Source organism: Silene latifolia, chromosome 11 (assembly GCF_048544455.1).
Source record: "Silene latifolia isolate original U9 population chromosome 11, ASM4854445v1, whole genome shotgun sequence".
Lineage (NCBI taxonomy): Eukaryota > Viridiplantae > Streptophyta > Magnoliopsida > Caryophyllales > Caryophyllaceae > Silene > Silene latifolia.
Genome location: NC_133536.1, coordinates 77,180,971 through 77,194,056, shown reverse-complemented (window position 1 = coordinate 77,194,056; position 13,086 = coordinate 77,180,971).

Here is a 13,086-nt window from a genome sequence, read left to right as displayed (position 1 = left end):
TTAAATGAGATACGGTCTAAGTAATCGAATTGTTTTAATTACTTAGATGAAATTATTGTTTAAGGAAACAATTGCATTTGAATGAATAAATTATTATAAATACAAGATGTTGTGATTTATAATTGGTAAAATATTTTGGTACAAGTAATTATGAATTACTAAGTCGATTTTTGTATATGACGTATTTTTATTAATGCGTTGATTTTTAATATGTTAAAAATACATAACAATTTTATGTGACATGTGACATATGACAAATTGACAAATTGACAAAGATAAAATGGAGTCCATTTTATCTCTAATGACCGAAATTAAGGGGAGTATTAGGAATATATTGTGTTGATTATGTTAGTGGTAAACATAATCATTTCCTCCTAAACCTAGCCATGCAACCCTAATTGCTCTTGTGAAGACCACCTTGTGCATGCATTGGTCCCTTTCCTTCCCCCTTACCCGGTTTTTCAAAGAGCAAGGTCAAGGGTCTTTTGCTCTATAATTTATCTTATACACTACATCAAAACATTAGTGTATTATCATTCATTCAATATCTAAAATAAGAGTTTTAGTGAGATAAAATCTTCCTCCTCCTCCCTCTCTCTTAACCGAAATTATTGAGAGACCAAATAATATTTTGGGTCAATTTTTACACAAAATTAATATTGTTCTAGTAATAATAATATTAATTTTATTAAGTTGTTACTTTGGGTATTAATCCTTGGGAGGGATTCTCTACTTGAATCCTTGTTCATCCATTTAAGGAAGCTCAAGAACAAGTGAGTAGGAGAACTCACTTGTGCCCAAATAATCCGAAATCTTCAATGTAAGATGATGATTTCTTCTTTAATTCTTTTATTGTTTGCATGCATAAGATCATCTTTTAATTTTATGACTAAATTAAAATTAAAACATATATGAATATGTCAAGTAATGAGATATAGATTTCTAACACTGTCCCGTGTACCGTGAGGACATAAAAGCAGGCCGCGTCACTCCTGTTGGTATGTCATCTTATATTCATATGATTGAGATTAACCATGCAAGTTTCGGAACTTGGGTACTTGATACTGGTTATGGTTCTCATCTGTGTAATCATTTGCAGGGCCTAAAAAACATCACACCTCTCGGAAAGGGTGATGTGGACCTGCGAGTCGGGAATGGAGCTAGAGTTACTGCAGTCTCAAAGGGAACATACGTAATCCAACTCCCAAGTGGTTTTGAGTTATATTTATATAACTGTTACTATGTACCCAGTTTGTCTAAGAACATTATTTCTGTTTTCGTACTTGATAAAGACGGTTTTTCATTTTCAATAAAGGATAATAGCTGTATTTTCTCTTTTAATGAAATGGTTTATGGCAAAGCAGTTTCCATGAATGGAATTTACATCTTAGATAAAACCACAGATATATTACACGTGAATAATAAGAAATTAAAGGTTGGTGACAAAGATCAAACTTATCTATGGCATTGTTGAATGGGACACATAAATGAAAAACGTGTAAAGAAACTCATCGAGAATGGGACTATTCCCGCATTCGATTTTTCTACATTTGGCACGTGTGAATCATGTCTTATCGGCAAAATGACTCGAATTTCTTTCAAAGGTGTTGGAATGTGCGCTAGTGACCTACTAGGACTCATACATACTGATGTATGTGGACCTATGTCAATTACCGCTAGAGATGGCTATAGATATTTTATCACTTTCACGGACGATTTGAGTAGATACGGATATGTCTATTTAATGAAGCATAAAAGTGAGTCCTTTGAAAAATTCAAGGAATACCAGAATAAGGTTGAGAACCAACTGGGAAGAAAGGTTAAAGCACTCCGTTCAGATCGGGGTGGCGAATATCTTTCAAATGAGTTTGATCAACACCTTAAAGACTGTGGAATCGTTTTACAGTTAACTCCACCTGGAACACCTCAATTAAATGGTGTGTCCGAACGGAGAAATCGAACATTACTTGATATGGTTCGATCCATGATGAGTCACACGGTAGTACCTGATTCATTATGGGGTTTTGCTCTTTTGTCAGCTGCTCTTATACTTAACCGAAGTCCGACTAAAGCTGTCGACAAGACTCGATATATATGAAATGTGGAAGGGAACGGTCCCTAACTTGTCCTTTATTCGGGTTTGGGGCTGCGAGGCTTATGTCAAGTGGAGACACAAGGATAAGCTCGGCCCACAATCGGTCAAGACATACTTTATTGGTTATCCAAAAGGAACGTTTGGTCATTACTTCTATTCGCCTACCGAACATCGAGTTTTTGTTGCGGCTAGTGCAAATTTCTTAGAGAAAGAATTTCTCGAGAACAAGTCAAGTAATAGAAACTTCGAGCTGTCGGAGGTTCAAGAACCAACAACCGAGGAACAGATGGAGGAAGTTGTTCCTCCAACTGATGATACGGTTAATATTCCTCAGGAACCTAGGAGGTCGGGTAGAGTCTCTAATCCTCCAGACAGATACATTGGTATGGTCGAGGAGAATGACGTTTTGCTCCTAGAGAGTAATGAACCCGCTACCTATAAAGGTGAAATGACCTGTTCCGACTCAAAGCTATGGCTTGAAGCCATGCAATCCGAGATGGACTCCATGTATGAGAATGACGTATGGGATCTTGTTGATTTACCTAATAAGGTAAAACCTCTACAGTGCAAATGGCTTTACAAAATAAAGCATTCTGTAGACGGGCAACCAGATACCTATAAGGCACGACTAGTGGCAAAAGGTTTCACTCAAGTGCACGGATTGCATTATAATGAAATTTTTGCACCCGTAGTTATGCTGCATTCCATTCGGATAATCTTAGCGATTGCCGCTTTTCATGACTATGAAATTTGGCAGATGGATGTGAAAACCGCCTTCTTAAACGGTTATTTGGAGGAAGAGTTGTACATGGTACAACCCGAAGGTTTCATAGATCCTGAAAATTCTAAGAACGTATGCAAGCTTAAGCGTTCCATTTATGGACTTAAGCAAGCTTCTCGGAGTTGGAATCATCGTTTCGACCAGGTGATAAAAGAGTTTAGTTTCACTCGATCGGTCGAGGAACCATGCTTATATCTCAAGTCGAGTGGGAGCAAGATTGTTTTCTTGATATTGTATGTCGATGACATACTCTTGATTGGGAATGACATTCCTCTCTTATCTTCGGTTAAAGGATGGTTGAAGAACCATTTCCAGATGAAAGATCTGGGTGAGGCACAACGCATATTGGGAATCCGTATCTACCGAGATAGATCACGACGGATGTTATCACTGAGTCAGGAGTCTTAGGATAAGATTCTTGAAAGGTTCAGCATGACCAACTCCAAGAAGGGGAACCTTCCAATGACGTCTGGGATGCATTTGAGCAAGTCTTAGTCACCCACGACACCTGAAGGGATTGAGCGCATGAGTCGTGTTCCTTATGCATCAGCCATAGGATCAATCATGTATGCCATGATATGCACACGTCCAGACGTGGCATATGCATTGAGTATGACGAGTTGGTACCAAAAGAATCCAGGTGAAACACACTGGATAGCTGTTAAAAACATCCTCAAGTACTTACGGAGGACTAAGGATTGGGTATTGACTTATGGAGGAGATACTAAGCTATGCGCAATCGGTTACGCAGATGCTAGCTTCCAAACGGATCGAGATGATTCAAAATCTCAGTCCGGGTTCGTCTTCACTCTTAATGGTGCTTTGCATGTCACCGGAAGAGTTCCAAACAGAGTGTTGTAGCAGATTCTACTACTGAATCCGAGTACTATGCCGCTTCGAAGCAAAGAAAGGAAGCTATATGGATGCGTCAATTCTTACAAGGACTTACGATAGTTCCTAGTTCGAATGACCCGATCACCATTTATTGTGACAATAGAGGTGCCATCTTCCAGGCTAAGGAGCCTAAGTCTAGCAACAAGTCTAGACATGTACATCGGAAAGCTCACCTGATCCGTGATTACGTGGAGCAAGAAGAGATAGTGATTGACAAGATAGCTTCGGATGACAACATCGCGGATCCTCTCACTAAACCGTTGAATTATGATAAGCATGTAGGGCACGTTATTTCCATGGGAATTAAACATGTTCCTGAGTTGTAGTAGTTGATTATGAATTCGATACATTATCTTTTTCATATACTATTTATAACTACATCGTTTTATTTCATATTTTGTTTTTTCATGTGGATTGTACGACAACATTGAACGCCACAAAGTGAACTGAATTACATTATATTTGTTTTGGTCCGTAATCGCCTACATGAGCTGATAACTCTGGCTATTATTTTGTGAAGTTGATTGATGGTGGGTTCAACGAGCCATAAGTCAAACAGTTGGCTGATAGATCACAGATGCGAGTTATAACGATACCTCGTAGGACAAATTTTGACAACGTAATGGAGTCCTAAATGTTTAAAAACATTCGGTGCCAGGTCGTGGATTGGATGTCCATTGTGTTCCTAGAGTCGATTCTTTTGACTATCGATTGTCTCTTGAGATTAAGGCAGTTTTTGGGTGACTTTGGTTTCTTTCTCATGGTCTCAGTAACAGAGGCTAAGCGATTTTTTCGGGTCATTTCATACTTGTGCTTATATCTCAGGATTCGAGTTGAAGAAAATATCCAACCTTTATCAGGTTTAGTTATTTCTCAGGGCCACTCGAGGAGTTGTAACTGAAATGCATGGCCATGCTCGAATGATGATTCGTTTATCAGTTAAGTTACTCTCTAGTCGGGAAAACCACTCTTGATATTGATCACTTGTAAAATACGACCTTTGTGAATACGGATTTTGCAAATTGTTTTACATTGAGTGGGAGAAATTTTAGGATATGAGAATCGGTTATCGCACATACACTTGTGAGGACAAGTGGGAGATTGTTGGAGCTTGTGTCCTCCACAATTAGTGTGATAACATTTATAAATCTCTTATAGGTTCACGAGGGTATACTTAGTATTTTATCAGTTGATTAACGATTACCTAATAACGGTTGGCTTGCTGAAAGTTTGACGTTATTATCATACTGATGGCGGTGATCAACTGGTCCCTAAAAGTCACACCTAAAGGATGTGTTTGAGAGATGTGATTATGGAAATGTAATCACATTGATGCCTTATATGACTAAAAGGTTAGTCCATGTATTTGACTAAACAGTTAGTCAATGTGATGACGAGACGATTATTTAATACCGATTAAATAATATTAGCTGAGACGAATTAAGTTGTTAATTCGTAAATTGAATATAAACTGTTATATTTAATTAATGTATATAATGTTAGCTTAAATGAATTAACATGTTAATTCGTAATTAAACGTAACCAGTTATATTTAATTAGCGAACTATAAATATGTTAAATTTATAGTTAATGTATATATTATGCGGAATTGTCATAATAAAATGTTGACAGACCGGTATTAATAAATCGACTGCAAACTGTTGTGTGTAGACTTATTTAATACATGTCGACATAAATAGACAATTGAGAAAATAATACATATGATATACATTTTGATAACAACCAAAATAAGAAGATTTTTCTCCTTATTATTGTGGTTGTTAAAACCGAATAAGAGGAATAAAAGGAAGAAAATTATCTCCCTTTTATTCACTCCATTTCACACGGTTTTAAAGGGGATTTTGGGGATCATTTTTCTCATTCCTCTTTGACCTAATATTCTCTCATCAAACAAAACACAAAAACCCTAAATTAATTAGTGAATTTGGAGATCTCATTCTAGCAATTTGAGGGGCATTTCTCGGAGCATCTTGGGTGCAACAATTAGGAGAATATCATTTTGATATTGTTCTTAGGCCATTTTGCTAGGACCAAAGGTTGATTATTAATCTCTTCTCTTTTTGTTTATGCAAATTCATTTATGACTAGTTTTCATTATCATAATTTCGTTATAATCCTAATTATATTAAAGGAAGTATACCGATATTTCCTCCAGCATCAACCAAACCTGCTCAATAACTGCTCACCACCCCCGAATGGATCACCACAGTTTTTAAAACATTTAAACGGGGTCAGTACTAATTACACAAAAACAAATATCATAAAGGAACAATATCATAAACAACACAAGCAGCTCAACAAACCCCAGTCTCCATCTCAAATCTCCACACAACTGACTACACACTAAAGTGTGTAGCCCTGCCATAATACCCATCGCAACAGATACTCCACACCGCCAGTGGGGGGCCACAGCCGTACCCACCAAATCCCCGCTCATCTCCATCGAGCGATAAACCCATGTTCATTAATGTGCACATCCCCTCCTGTGGCGGGTTCCACAAAGGGTGAATCAAGGGCGTGAAGTCACTCCTGCAAGTGACTCCACTCAGCCAGGGACGCACCCCGAAGATCACAGACAGATAAACCGTAATCACAACACAAAACCAACAACCGTCTGAATCAATCAATAATACGAAATCACAACCGTCTAAATCAATCAACAATCACTAGTTACAGCACAATCACCACACATTATGTAATTAATACTGAGTAGGGAAAGCCTACCTAGATAGCAATCACAGAATCAGACGATCTAGTAGCTGTCTCAAAACCTCTCTTCTACGAACCCTCCTCCTATACATACATTCATACAATTACTATCTTAACCATACAATCATAAAACCCCCAAATCACCCAATTAGGGTTTAACCAATATTAACAAAACAATATAAAAGTTATATGTAAAGCTTACCCTCGACACAAGGATCACAACAGTATAAAGAATGACGAAATACGGCACTTCTAGCTCCGGGGATTGCTAATAATGCGGCGAGGATGATTCAACGTAACTCCAATTCTTCTCTTGAAAGTTTTTGGGTTGTAAAAGTGTTTTGAGAAAAGTGACGAAAGCCTTTTATACCATTCCCGCATTATTAACAAAACCCGTCAAATATTACCCGTAAAACCACTTACTCGATCAAGTAAGTAACTTACTCGATCGAGTTGCCCCCTTACTCGATCGAGTGCCTCACATACTCGATCGAGTACCCATCAGACAGACTACTGTTTCGCATAAAAACATACTTACTCGACAGAGTAAGCCCCACTCGATAGAGTACCCATAGACATAGAAAACCGTAGTATTACACCAGCTTAATGAATTAAAATACGCAATGTCGAGAGTTGGAGTTTTCGAAAAGTGGTGCCTCGATCGAGTAACATCAGGCTCGATCGAGGAACCATACTTGGACCTGGTTCCGCGTTTTAAACCGGAATTTCCTTCTTTCTTTTCTCATATTATTACTTTGCTTGTTTAATTCCGTCACATTCTTCATTCATTCTCACATCCCCCTTACTCATAATCTTCATATCATCATCAAATCTTCTTCTAAATTGTGCTAAATTGCTTGCTAGTGAATTAAATCACTCCTCTTTGCTTATTTGTGTGATTCATTGCTTCAATTTGTCAAGTAAGTGTCCAGAAATTTTGCCCCTTTTGGTCCGAAATTCAATTTTTGTTGCTCAAATCTTGTGTTTATTGCCTTGAATCTTCCATTACTTATATACAATTGCTATTTCCTTACTTTTTAAGCCTCTAATTGATGAATTAAAAGCCTAATTTCGAAAATTTGGGAATTAGGGTTCATAAATCCGCGTTGATTATTTGCATTAAATTGGTTAGTAATTGTATTTATTTGCTTGGAATCTTCACTATTGGTCATATAATTGCAATTCCCTTGCCTTTTACATGGTTTATGTGTGATTTTCGACCTCAAAATTGAATTTTCCAACTCATGTAGTCTTAAAAACGTGGCCTGTTTTGGGTAACTAAATTGGTTTGTGATTATATGCTTGTCTTTTACAGGTATGTCGAGTAGAGGACAAGATAACAAGAGGCCACGGGAGAGGCGCGCTCCCGTTCGTCAGTCGGTGGTAGTAGAGACTTCCGAGCAGGAAGAGGAAGAGCTTCTACCAATTGACGAATTTTCTTTTGTTGAGTTTCGTGATGGTGAGCAACGGGCTAATTTTGTGGAATTGATGGAAACGAAAACCATGCTTCCTACTAGGTTTGTGGATCGTAAGACATTGCGTACTTTGGGTATAAAGTCGGCCATGTATGATATGTTCTATCAAATCGGGTTACAAGGTCTATTTCTTTTGCATGAACTCTCCTACCGAGCTTTGACACCTGAGTTTTTAGCTCATTTGTCTATCTCCCACAAGACCACTTGATTCGGTTTAGGTTGTTAAATGTAGAGCGTTTTTTTACCTTTGATCAAATTTCTGAGTACCTGGGCCTTGATACCCACACTGATGGTGATTTGTATAATGCTGCTGGTTTATCTGTTGTTAGATACTTTTCCCTGTTTACTGGTTTTGCTGACGCAGATGTTAGCTCTATGGCCTTGCTTGATGTGCAACATGTTTGCCTTACGCTATTTTTGAGGTATTTAAGTTATTTTTTATTTGGGAGGCACGACAGGAGTAAGGCTTAGTCCTTAGAAGTATTGATTCTAGCTAGCTACTTGAACCCTTATCAGGAAGAAACCTTCCAGTTCAATCCACCGGCCCTTATTTTCCAAGCCTTAGACCGTATGACTGGGAAGTATGCTGATTTAGATTGTGGGGCTATTATTACTAGGATTGCACGCCATTTATGTGTTTTTCAGGGTGAGGCTCCTTACGAGTCAATGCTTGATCACGAGCCCTTGGTGGATGATGACCACTTACATTTTGGTATTTCCTATATTGACATTCTTAGTGGTACCGATCACTACTGGAGGGTGAGGGATAATCTTTACATGTTATTGCCTAATGCTAAGTTGCCAGCTATTTCTGTTTTAGAGGAGGATGAGTCTGAGGAGAGACATGCACCCCGTACTTACTTGATTCCTGATGAGCTCCTGATCACTTTACCTTCATCCAGCACCACCACTACCACTAGAGGGCGTCGTAGGCTGCGCCGTCGACCTCCTACCCACTTACCTGGTTCCTATTAGCCACAGCCTTCTGCTTCTTCTTTTGCCTCTACTTCCCATTACGGTTATCATTTTAACCCAACTATTGAGAGGGAAGTGAGGATCGATGAGGGGATTAACACTGCCTTGACTCAACGGCGGTTGTGGGAGCAGATGGATGCTATTACTATTTCTGGGGGAGGTCAGTGCACTGGCATTGTTCCGAGTTTTTACACCACTCCTGGAGATGATAGTTAGGTTTTTCATCTCTATGGTGTTACTCCTGCGGAGTATGGGCAGTTCAGTCGCGACTTTGGTGCTCTAGGTCGTCCATTCTATACTCCTATTCGGCCTAGTCAGCCTTCTAGTGTGTTTCCTGAGGATGTTAGGGTCTCTCTTTCTCAGAGAGGGTAGTTTGCCCAGTTTGCAGCTTCTACTTCTAAGGCAGCTGTTGTTTCTAGAGGTGGCCGTGCTAGAGGTTGTGGTCGACGTGGAGGCCGTGGTGGCCGTGTTCCTGATCCAGAGCTGGATGTTTTATTCGAGGATATTGATGGGTATAATGAGGCCATCCATGGTGGCAATGATGCTGATGATAATGGAGCTGCGTAGTAATGACATCTGGTCACTACGTCCCTTATTTTTCAGCTGGTTTGGCGGAGCTTTTGCTACACAGCTGGTACTATCTTTCCATGTATTTCTTATTTCCCTATTCCATTTGTTAGTAGTGTCCTTTAGGTTGTTGGATTTGTTGTGTGATTGTTATGTTGTAGACGTCACAATGAGGACACTGTGACATTTAGGTTTGGGGGAGTATATTTCTTTCTGTTGTGTGATTTACTTTCAGTTGTGTGTTTTATTTATGTTGTGTGTTTTAAAATTCAAAAATCCAAAAAAATTGAAAAGTTTATAAAATACAAAAACATGTTTTTCTTTATTTAGTTCGAGTCTTGGTGAATTGTTTAGCAATGATGATAATTTGCTTTGTCTTTGCATTCGAATCCCACTTAAGTTGTCCATGTACATTGTTTTGACATGTTATTTATGAAAACAAAGCTCGTAACTCAAGTCTTGGCCGTAATAATATGCCCTATGCTAAGTAAATTTGACAATATTATGTTGGTAAACCACTTGAATTTCTGAGGTCTATAGAGCTTCCTAGGCCAGGAACATCAATAAATTGGTCTCATTTGTCAATTAGGCTAAAGAGCGTGGTCTCCTTGTGGAATGTGTAATATCAAACTGCATAAGTGTGACATTAGTTTCTTAACTTTTTGCGCGTTCATATGATTAAGTACATGAGGAAAGGCGATTCTTACCGTTCAAATAAGCCATACATTACCCTGTTTTGTTAGCCCGTTTGAACCTTGTAGCCATTTCATATCCTATTTTCATAGCTACAATCTAGAATTTGCCTACCTTTTCGGGACAGTCGCAGTTGCTTGAGCCTCATGTTATTTTAGCTACTTTGGTTGGAATTGGGACTTTTATGTCATGTGGGCAGTAGCTTAAATTTTTGTAGCAATTGTGTTAATCTCTTATGCTGGAAAAAAAGAAGAAAATTATGGAGCAAAGAAAGAAAAGATGAAAAAAAAAAATAAAAAAAAAGTGACCGAAAAAAAAAGAAGAGGAAAAGAAAGAAAAAGAAAAAGAATTGCTTCATTTGGTTTTGTTAGGAGATTATAAGTGGTGTACTAGAGTCTAATGCACTTTTTGAGAGTCTTTCATATTCTCTTATATGTTGTCAAAGTTGAGATTATTTCTCTAGTTGGGATGGTTATGTTTATTATTATTAGAATTGGCTATTGGTTTAGCGCTGCGACTACCGTCTTAGCCTCACATATCCATACGTGTTTTGGCACAAACCACTTCTCTATCCTTGCCCATTTGCCACATTACTGTCCTTGATACATGTACTTTAATCTTTATTGTGAATACGTATTAGTCGGAGAAATTTTTATCACATTAGATTGCATGCATGTTTCATAAGTTCTGTGAGTGTCTTAATTCTTTCCATCTCACATATATCTTACCCCTTATGAGTGCATGCGTGAAACCGTGAGAATCCAACTAATTTGTCTTGTAAGATTGAAAAGTATTTGGCTGAGTCACGGTATCATGTCACATCTTGAGTTGAGCTGCGTTCTTCTATTACCCGTGCCTTTGAATTTGTTTTATTGGCACAATTTTTTGTCATTACTTTGTTATAGATATGGATAGCTTGGGATTTGTATGTGATTCGACATTAGCTCTGAGTTATTCATTCACCATTTGTATGTTTGTCTTTTGTTTGGTGTTAGTTCTTTGCTTAGGGACAAGCAAAGGGTTGGTTTGGGGGAGTTTGATGTACCACTTTTATACACACTTTTATAACTCCTCTCATGTTGGTTTTGATACCGTTTCCGTGCTTATTATGTTATTTATATGCCTTTTATAGTGAAATGTCGATACTGCCGCCATTGTATGTTTTAATGCAGAAATGACGCATTACGAGGTGAATCAAGTAAAGATGAGCATTGCGGATATGACATAGCAGAATACACGAGGCATGGCACAAGAAACGAGGAGACTTGAAGACAAAAAGAGAAGTTAAGACGAAGATGGAGCTGAGGACCTGATTCCTCGATCGAGTAACAATGGGCTCGATCGAGTCAGTGTCCTTGATCAAGTATCACTAGGCTCGATCGAGGATCCTTCTGTCTAATTGTTTTCCGTATTTCCTAAAACACGTCTTATTTGTATTATATATTCTAAATTCGTAAGAATAATTAGGTTACGCTTTCTATAACTTTCATACCGCAAAATACTTTAAATTTTAGTCAGCTAGCATTACTTTTGGATCTACAATCTTTCCTCATTAATTGTTAAGGTACATTAATCGTTCTTCGTTAATTATTATTCAATTTTATGCTTTTATTCCATTGTTATTATTTTATGTCTTCAATCATGCTTTCATCTACCTTTATTGTTGTTAATCTATTTACTATGAGTAGCTAAACCTTTCATTTAGGATAAAGGAGATATAGGTTGATTAAAAAGGGAGGGGGGGGGGTATTAATTGATTGTTAGTAATATCGTTTAAACTATCGGTTGATTATTGTTCTTATTCTAATTATATGATTTAAGGCCTGAATCTATAATTAGTGTAGCGAATTAATACTTTCACCGACTGGATAATGATTAATATAGACTGCGATACTCATATAGGTTGTGTTTAATTATAGCGATTGCGTGTTAAACTGAATCTAAAGGGCATAATAGAATTAATCAATCTTGTGACCTTAGATAGTTTGATTGACCTAACAAGTGATTAAAATACACCCCGTATAATTGATCTAGTGATCCGGCATCCTAGACTTCTTAATATTATTGTTATTCATCTTTATTTCACTTGCTATTAGTTGTTAGAAAACAAATCAAACAAACCCCCAAGAAATCGTTACTTCAGGACGACCTAAATATTAAACTGAATATTACCGCCTCCTTGTGGATTCAACACCTGTCTTACCACTAGCTATTTTGTCAGTACTGAGATAGATTGACTTTGATTAGGTGATACGACTTTAGCCTTATCATGTTATTAACTCACTTCGTAGTATTTGCCAAATTCCTTGGGAAATCTCTAGTATTGTCAAGGATATGAAATTAGACCTTCATTTCTTCGATGAAGTGATAATTAAACATTGTTTTCGTGAAGCCAACAAGGTTACTGACTTCATGGCTTCTATTGGACATTCATGTCTAACTTTTTCGAGGTGGTTTGAAAGCCGGTGGCTTCAACTCACCTCACTCATTCGAAAGGATGAGATAAGTTGATCCTACCTTAGAGGATCAACCTCGTTTTCTTACCTTATAAAAAAAAAGCATGATACTAAATTCACAAGGCCAATTAGCAATCCTGATAAAGACGTGTCAGTTAGAAATACTACTAGTAAGGAAGAAATTTGGTGGGAGAAACCTAAAAATGGGTTTTTAAAGCTAAATTTTGACGGATCAAAAATAGATGGTAATAAAGCTGTTCTAGGATATTCTATAAGAGATCATAATGGTAAAGTCGTTTTGCTAGGAGCAAAAAAGTGTGGATCTAATAATATTCTTGTTGCTGAAGCTCTCGCTAAGAAGGAATTTTAGCAGCTAAATACTTAGGAATCTCGAAGTTAATTGTAGAAGGTGATAATTTA